The sequence below is a fragment of the Silene latifolia genome, chromosome Y (assembly GCF_048544455.1).
Source record: "Silene latifolia isolate original U9 population chromosome Y, ASM4854445v1, whole genome shotgun sequence".
Lineage (NCBI taxonomy): Eukaryota > Viridiplantae > Streptophyta > Magnoliopsida > Caryophyllales > Caryophyllaceae > Silene > Silene latifolia.
In genome coordinates this window covers 127,907,867-127,917,628 of record NC_133538.1, presented here as the reverse complement: position 1 = coordinate 127,917,628, position 9,762 = coordinate 127,907,867, and the positions used below count along the sequence as shown (strand labels likewise).

General features: G+C 42.4%; 1 non-coding gene across 1 annotated transcript; it reads right to left on the bottom strand.

Annotated features, from left to right (window-relative positions):
• Positions 1–7,025: 7,025 nt before the first annotated feature.
• On the bottom strand, positions 7,026–7,132 carry LOC141637073 (small nucleolar RNA R71). The gene has a single exon (XR_012541635.1). It is a non-coding gene; the product is annotated as a small nucleolar RNA R71 (small nucleolar RNA).
• Between the last annotated feature and the right edge of the window lie 2,630 nt (positions 7,133–9,762).

Genomic DNA, 9,762 nt, shown 5'->3' with positions numbered 1-9,762 from the left:
GGTTGGTGGAGATGGCTCAGGAGAGGTTAGGTGGTGAGAAGAGGAAGTCTGAGAGCGAGGGTGGTGGCCAATCTAATCACAAGAAAGGCAACCACAATCGCCTAAGGGATTTTCTTCTCGGGTCCGGGTTCGATCTTTGGGGCTTCCTTTGGGCGTGGCCGTGGAAGTATGAGTAATAGTTGGGGAGTGACTGCTAAAGGCGTGGTGGTGTAGGCCACAAGAGACATGAGTGCACAAGTGCACCGGGATCTTTCCGAGAGACTGCGCACAGAGCTTGCGAGCAATAGACCGGTTGGATCAAGGCCAAACCGGGAGGTCGAGTTACAGTGGGGGCAACCGCAACGGCGGTAATTCTTATCAGAAACCACCAACGAACAACAACAACAATCAAGGTTCGGGTGCTAAGCGACCACTTGACCCGATCTTGTCCAGGGAGGTGGGCAGAAGACCAGTGGCAAGTTATTCATGATGGAGAAGAAAGCAGCTGAGGAAGATGCGCACGTTATCACCGGTACATTCCTTGTTAATGGTATTCCTACCTTTATTTTGTTTGATTCGGGGGCTTCTCAGTCGTTTGTGTCTTCGAGTCATGTTAAACAGATGGGTTTGAGAGTATATGAGTCTATTAGTGAGCAAGTTTTCATACCTTCGGGTGAGTCTGTATCTTGTGGGAGATTGTTTAGAGATGTATCTATGATAGTGGGGCAAGTTGATCTACCTGTAGACTTGCTAGAGTTTCCTTTTGACGGTTTTGAGATGATAGTCGGGATGGATTGGTTAGGAAAGTATAAATCTAAGATAGACTGTCATCAAAAGAAAGTGTCTTTAAGAGGTCCTAAGGGTGTTAGTGTGTCTTATCGTGGGTTTCTAGTCAAACCCAAAGTTAAGTTGATTGCAGCTGTCACCTTGAAGTCTTATCTGAGGAAGGAATGTCCTTTGATCTTGTGCCATGTGAGAGATGACCGAGTAGAGAGTTCGACAGTTGATAAGATACCAGTGGTGGGAGAGTTTGCAGATGTTTTTCCAGAGGAGATTCCGGGTTGCCACCGAAGAGGAGATAGATTTCACCGTTGAGTTGAAGCCAGGGGACGGGGCGATTTCTAAGGCACCGTGCCGTATGGGTCCTAAGGAGATGGAGGAGCTTAGGAAGCAATTGGATGATTTGATAGAGAAGGGATACATTAGACCAAGTGTATCGCCGTGGGGAGCACCAGTTCTTTTCGTGAAGAAGAAAGATGGGAGTTTGAGGTTATGCATAGATTACAGGGAGCCGAACCGAGTGACGATAAAGAACAAGTATCCTTTGCCAAGGATAGATGACTGTTTGATCGCTTGAGTGGTGCATCGGTCTTTTCTATGATTGATTTGAGGTCGGGGTACCATCAGGTGAAGATTAGAGAGGTGGACATACCAAAGACAGCTTTCACGTCGAGGTATGGCCGTTATGAGTATGCGGTGATGCCGTTTGGGTTGTCTAATGCGCCAGCAGTGTTTATGGATTTGATGAATAGAATCTTGAGACGGTTCTTGGACCAGTTTGTAGTGGTATTTATCGATGACATCTTAGTCTACTCTAAGACTAAGGAGGAGCATGAGGAGCATCCGAGGATCGTGTTGCAAACTTTGAGGGATCATGAGTTGTATGCTAAGCTATCCAAGTGTGAGTTCGGTTAGAGAAATTTGCTTTTCCGGGGCATGTAATCTCTAAACATGGGGTAGTCAGTGGATCCGCGAAGATAGAGGCGGTGACAAAGTGGGAAGCACCAAAGAATGTTCTTTGAGGTTAGGAGTTTCTTGGGTTTAGCTGGATACTACAGACGGTTCGTGAAGGATTTCTCCAAGATAGCTAGACCTATGACGGCGTTGATGAGGAAAGAGAACAGGTTTCGTTGGGATGAGAGTTGTGAGACGGCGTTCCAAACATTAAAGGACCGTTTGACCACAGCTCCTGTCTTAGCATTGCCTGAAGGGACCGAGAACTTTGAGGTTTATACAAATGCCTCAAAGAATGGGCTGGGATGTGTGTTGATGCAGAATGGTAAAGTGATTGCCTATGCTTCTAGGCAATTGAAGCCTTATGAGGAGAACTACCCTACTCATGATCTGGAGTTGGGTGCAGTGGTGTTTGCTCTCAAGATTTGGAGACATTACCTTTATGAAGCAATCTTTAAGGTATTTTCTAATCACAAGAGTCTCAAGTACATCTTCACACAGAAGGAGTTGAACATGAGACAGAGGAGGTGGATGGAGCTGATTGGCGATTACGACATGGAAATCATCTACCATGAAGGGAAGGCCAATGTTGTTGCTGATGCTTTGAGTAGGAAGAGTGTACATTCTCTCGTGTGCACTCTATCCTTGATGAGGCCGAGGATGAGGTAGCGAGCTTTGGGATACATATGATGCGAAAGGAGATGCCATGGGTGATATGACAAGATCGACTTGAGTTTTATGATGATATTCGAGGTAAGCAGGCTTTGGATCCTAAGATAGTTGAGTGAAGAGCTGAAGTAGAGAAAGGGAAAGTGTCCCGCTTTTCTATTCATACAGATGGTAGTTTGCGGTTTGATGGTAGGTTGTGTGTTCCTAATGATGAGGAGTTGAAAAAGACTATCATGACAGAGGCGCATTGCACACCATATTCAGTTCATCCAAAGGAGACAAGCTATACAAGGATTTGAAGAAAACGTTTTGGTGGCACTGGGATGAAGAAAGAGACAAATTGAGTTTGTGTCCCGTTGTTTGACATGCTAGAGAGTTAAAGGGGAACAGCGACGACCACAAGGTAAGATTCAGTCTTTAGAGGTACCTGAGTGGAAGTGGGAATCCATTTCCATGGAATTCATTGTGGGTTTACCAAAGAGTCAACAAGGTAACAACATGATTTGGGTAATAGTGGATCGACTGACCAAGTCAGCTCACTTTGTTCCAATGAAAGATACATGGACTAAGGCACAATTGGCTATGGCCTATCGAAAGAATGTGCTTAAGTTACATGGAGTCCCTAAGGACATAGTGTCTGACAGAGATGCGAGGTTTATATCGAGGTTTTGGAAGGAATTGCAGGAATCGTTGGGAACAACTTTGAAGATGAATACAACATTTCATCCTGCGATAGACGGGCAGACTGACAGAACAATCAAGACTCTTGAGGATATGTTGCAAGCTTGTGTGATGGATTTTGGTGGTAGCTGGGAGCAGAGGTTGGACTTGATAGAATTTTCTTACAATAACAACTATCACACGAGTATTGGTATGGCACCGTTTGAGGCTTTGTATGGGAGAAGATATAGGAGTCCAATCTGTTGGGACGATAGTCTTTGAAGCAAAGGGTTTTGGGACCAGAGATGGTGCATGAGATGGTGGAACAGATTAAAATGATCAGGGAAAGGATGAAAGCAACTCAGGATCGACAAAAGAGTTATGCAGATCTACATCGCCGGGATATAGAGTTTCAGGTTGGGGATGAGGTTCTTCTGAAAGTGTCTCCTATGCGTGGGGTTATGAGATTTGGGAAGAAAGGTAAGCTGAGTCAGAAGTTCGTCGGTCCTTATGAGATCTTAGAGCGAGTGGCAGAGGTTGCTTATCGTCTGGCTTTACCTGCTGCGTTAGAGAGAGTACACAATGTGTTTATCGTATCGCAGCTGCGGAAGTATGTGAGTGACCCGTCACATGTGTTAGAGGCAGAGAGCTTAGAGCTAGATGAGTCCTTATCATATCTTGAGGTGCCTAAGCAGATTCTAGACCGAAATGTTAGAAAGACTAGGAGTGGTGAGACAGTTTTGCTTAAGATCCTTTGGTCTAACCACGAGACCGAGGAAGCTACATGGGAGCCAGAGGAAGCTATGAAAGAGCGTTACCCTTTCCTTTTTGATCAGGTATGTATGGTTACGGGGACGTAACCTTGTTTCTTTTAGGGGGGGTAGGAGATGATCGCGAATAGTTTTTAAGAGTTTTATACCCCTTTTATATGTTGTGTCGGTATGTTTGTCGGGATGAGTTGGGTTAGTATCATGTTTTATGTTGAATTTTGTTTGATTGTTGAGTCGGGAATGTTGTGGGAGTACCTTTGTTTAGTAGTGGTTTGAACTTCGGGGACGAAGTTCCTTTTAAGGAGGGAAGACTGTAATACTCCGTATTTATAACTCTTGGGGTACTCTATCGAGTAGGCCTTACTCTGTCGAGTAAGGGTAAGTTGCGTTTTGGAAAAGTTTCTGACCTGTTGGGTACTCGATCGAGTAGCTGGGGTACTCGATCGAGTAGGGGGATACTCGATCGAGTATCCTTGGGTACTCGATCGAGTAGCCGGTTTTACGGGGAATTTTCTCGGGTTTTGTTAAATATGCGATTAAGGTATATAAGCTTTGTCGTAATTATTCTAAATCACTTTTGCAAAACCTAAATTACTGTTTAAGAGAGAAAGCAAACAAGTTCTTCATCCTAATCGCATAATTAGCAATCCCCGGAGTTTGGAAGGTCAGTTCTTAGCGTTGATTATACCGTTGAGTTCCTTGTGTCGAGGGTAAGATCTATGTACCCTTTTTATTGTCTTTCCTTTGAATTGGTTAAACCCTAATTTAGAGATTTGGGGGTTTATGTGTAGTATGTGATTTGGTAGCCTTTATGTGTTGTATGATAGGAGGAGGGTTCATAGAGGAGGCTTTTGATTCAAAGAAGAGAGACCGTCTAATTGTGTGCTTACCAGGTAGGATTTCCTACTCAGCATTAGTCCCATAATGGGATATTGGTTGATGTATTGTATTTGGTTGTTTGATATAATAATTGTATTGTGATTGTGGTTGTGATCGTTGTTGATGGTTAGCGAGGCGTGGCCTCGGGCCGAGTGGGGTCACTTGCGGGAGTGGCTTCACGCCCTAGTTTCGCCTTCTGTGGAACCCGCCACGAGATGGGATGTGCACATTAATGGACAGGGGTTATCGCTCACTATGTGGAGCGGGGATTTGGTGGGTACGGCTGCGGTCCGCCATGCCATCGGTAGGGGTCCAAAGTGGACGATCGATGATTGAGACAATTGGATTTGGCGTGATTGCGTGTGTGTGGCGATTAAGTCATCTGTTTGCCTTATTATTATTATATATTGAATTGTGTGATTAGTACTGACCCCGGTGTTGTTTTGTAAACCTGCGGTGATCCATTCGGGGATGGTGAGCAGATATTGAGCAGGTATTGAGATGAGTACTTGGGATAGCCGGGATGGCCACGACATGATGATAGGAGTCTTCCGTAGCTTATTAGTTATTTACATTTCGATTAGAACAGTCGGTTTGAGAACATGTATTGTACTTTCAGTTTGGTTTTGAGGATTGTACTTCTTCGCTAAGTATTTATAATTAAACGTTGTTTCTTCATTGTTTATTTGATTATCATACCTCGGGCAACCGAGATGGTAATGTCTTCATACCTAAGTGGTCCTGGTAAGGCACTTGGAGTATGGGGGTGTTACAATTAGTAGGTATAATTTTCTTAATCCCTTTTTAATTATTGTTAATCACTTTCATTTATTCATCATGTTTTACTTTGTTGGTATGATTGACAACCTTGCTAGCATGTTCAACATGATAATGAGTGAGTAGTTTCCTTAGCTAGGGTTAATGGCTAATTAGGGGAAACCAACATGGGGGATGATTCATACTTAAATTAATATGCTTTCATAGTTTATTTGCTTGCTTGTTGTGATCTCAACTTATGCACATGTTATGTTTGATGAAATGCGAGCCTATGAATTCTTGCATTTTTTTACCCATCACCTATCTTTTCAATGAGACTTGTAAGACATAAACCAACTCGAGTCTCATTAGACCATGCATATACTTGAGTAGGGAAGATTAAGTCGACTTGTAGGTGTTGTACAATCTAATCGATTCGGCTCCGGGACCCAAACTTTCCTAGGATTGTAAGATATAAACCAACTCGATCCATCACAACAATAATTGCTTGCTTATAATTTGAGAATATGTTTGTATGATCAATTCCCATGAATCCCCTATGACCCCATGACACCCTAGTGCCTTTTATCAATTGTTTACATCCCTTTCAATTCATCTTTCTTGTTTACTTTCATTGCCATTTAGTTTAGTGATCTTCTACTCCAAACCCGAAATTGTGACACCCTTAGACACCACTAGTTGCAATAGAAAATCTCATCTCAATTCCCGTCCCTTGGGATCCGATCTTTACTTGCCTCTTTACTAATTGTAGAGTTGTTTGTGAAGTTATAAATTGTGTTTTGGTCTAGGTGCTCCTAACGACAAGTACCGAAAACTAAACCTCCTCGAGAGATAGACCAAAAATGGCGCCGTTGCCGGGGACGGTGTTAACTTGATTTAGATTTTCTTATATTTTTATTAGTTGTGTCTTTCTTTGCCTTGGGGAAGTAAAACTCCTCAAGGTTTGTTCTAATTGTTTCGAGTTGTTTGATATTTTGCATGTCTAGAAGATCACAAGGTAACTTGTTACCCTTTGATCACGAAATTGAAAGGACTTTGACAACCAATAGAAGACTTGCTAGGAGAACTTTGAGAGGTATTGATGAGTTTGTAGATATTCAAACAAACACTATTGAGTTCATCAACCCTTTTTCAAGAGAAGGTGAGGAGAACCCAACACAAAACCAAACACAAAATCAACCCACAATGCCTAAATTTTCATCACATTCCGTACCAACCGAGGAGAACCTACCCAATGGTACTCCCACACCACAACACTTAATCGGAAATTTTATTGCCAAATACGCATTTATCCAACTTGTCGAAAGAAGCCAATTTGGGGGGATGCCTAGTAAAGACCCTCACTCTCACATGGAGACTTTTTGTGACTATTGTGATGCGATATCTCAAACCGCTGTTACTCAAGACCAAATTCGATGGGTCTTATTTCCTTTTTCTCTAATTGGCACCGCGAAACAATTGTTGAAAGGCCTTGATAAGGCTACTCTCGGAATTGATTCTTGGAAGAAATTGGCTCTAGCTTTCTACAAAAAGTTCTATCAACCGGAAAAGACTAACATGCTAAGAGCTCAAATTACGGGCTTTAAGCAAAGAGATGAAGAATATTTGTATGAAGCTTGGGAGCGATTCAAGGGAATTTGTCCCTCATGTCCTCACCATGGACTTAGCGAGTGGTTCTTGGTACAACAATTTTGGGACGGTCTTTATGAAGACTCAAGAAACATTCTCAACATGGGATCAAATGGAATGTTCACCGAAGTTGATGACAATCAAACTTGGAACAAAATTGAGGAAATGGCGGACCATAATTCACAATATAGTAGACCTCGCAAGGCTACTAGAGGAGGAAAGCATGAAGTGGACTCTATTACTCAATTGGGTGCTCAACTTAGTGCTCACATTGATACCATCAATTTGAAGTTTGAAAAAGCTATGGCTAGACTTGAAGAAGCCTCAAAATCACTGAAGTATCATGTTAATGCCATGACGGCATCTTCATCAATCCCAAGTGGGATATGTGAGAATTGTGGAACTTTGGGACATGACCAAAGTGAATGTAGGGGAACAAATGAACAAGTAAATGCTTTTCAAGCATACAAAAGTGGTACCCCTTATTCCAACTATTACAATGAAAACACCAAATTCCATCCAAATCTCTCATACATAAGCCAAAATGTTCAAAACCCTCAACCAACATACACCCCACCTCCCATGAGAAACCAAAATCAAAGATCCTTTTATAACCAAAACCAAGGTTACCAAAATCAAACTCCATACAATCAACAAAATGACCAAGGTTTTGATGTTCAAAAAGCGGTCCTCCAAATGCAAAAGAATCAATAAGAGTTTTTCACTCAAATGGAAAAAGATAGTCAAGCAAAGGAAATCACCATCAACAACATCCTAGCCTACACCAAAATGTTGGAAACCCAATTTACTCAACTAGCATCTATAAACTCACAAAGACAAAAGGGGCAATTACCACCTCAAAATAATCCCCCAAGACATGAAACGGTTAGTGCCATTAACTTGAGGAGTGGTAAAAGGTATGAGGCACCAAAGAAGCAAGTTGAGGATGAAGTTGTGGAAGCTAGTGACAAAGAAGAAATTGTGCAAAACTCCAAGGATGGAGAACCATCAAAAGAAGTAGTTTCAAAGAAAAATGAAGACAAGGCCAAGGAGAAGGATCCCATTGTGACTAGACTTCCTTTTCCATGTCGTCAAGCCAAGCCCAAATTTGATGACCAACTTGGAAAATTTATGGAGATTGTGAAGAATTTAGAAGTCTTGATTCCTTTCATGGAATTAATCAATCACGTGACGGCCTATGCAAAATACATGAAACACATCCTCACAAAGAAGAAGTCGATCCAGAAGCTTGAGACTATCGCCTTCACTAAGGTGAGTAGTGCAATACTTCAAGGGAGTTCACCTCCAAAACTTAAAGATCCGGGAAGCTTTTCAATACCGTGTACCATTGGCGACACCACGATCAACAAAGCCTTATGTGATCTAGGGGCTAGTGTGAGTGTTATGCCGTACTCGGTGAGTAAAATATTAGGGATGGGAGAGCTTAAATGTACCAATATCACACTCAAAATGGCCGATAGATCGACGAAGACACCATTAGGGATATGAGAAGATGTTCCCGTAAGAGTTGGGAAATTTTTCATCCCAGTGGACTTTGTCATTGTTGACATGGAAGAAGACTCCAATATTCCGATCATTATAGGAAGACCTTTCTTGCACACCGCGGGTGCGGTGATTGATGTGAAGCATGAAGAGCTCACTCTAGAAGTAGGAGACGAGAGCATAACTTTCAATTTTGACAAGACTATGAGAGCTCCCCGTTTGCATGAATCATTATAGCCGGAAGGATGATAGGAAGAAGTCGGAATTCCAATGGAAGAAGAAAGTTGATGGTGCTCCATTCAAAGAGCAAGTGAATTGTAACAAAGAGAGCTTGAAAAGCTCACCAAAGTCAAGCAATGAAGAGGATGGCCTCATTGGCCAAGACAAGAAAGTGGGAGAGTTGTCTCTATCAACTAAAGAGATCTTTAGTGACCAAGTAGATGAAGTTTGTGGTCTTTGGGACGATGAGTTTGAAGGGATTTTCAATCCCTACTTTGGCAATGCTATCGATAAAGACCAACATGAAGGACAACAAGGGCAAAGATCTATTGAAGATCTTTATCATGACAATGAACAAGCTTTTGACTACTTCTTCAAGGTGTTGAGCAACATCAACAACACCTTGGACATGCCCCCATGACACCTCACTAAGGATGAGAGTTTGGTGGAGTCCTCTCCAAACCACCATTTGTAAATATTTCTAACTCCCTAACTCGCATTTTAATTCTTACATTGCATTTTTTGTCATTTTTGGATTTTTATGCTTTGATCAAGATATTTATCATTTTTGAGAGAAGTGAGGGAGGGACTAATGATTTTATTGATGTGTAGTGCTTTAGCTTAGTGTGGGGATAGCAATTGCATAGGCTTTTCATGCCTTAGTAGTGCCCCTACAATGAAGAACACGGGATTTGAAGAATGAAAATGACACGGGATATGCAAGTGCACGGATGGAACTAAATCCGAGTAGACTAGGAAGAATCTGAGCGTCCTTAAGGGGAATCCGCTTGTCTTTAGGGAATCCGGGCGTCTGTTGCAGAATCCGTCCGTCCAGTTGAACTGAAAAATTGAAAATTTGGGACAGCTGAAGAATCCGAGCGTCCTAGCAGAGAAGACGCACGTCTGGAAGAATCCGCTCATCTTTGCAGAAAGACGCCCGTCT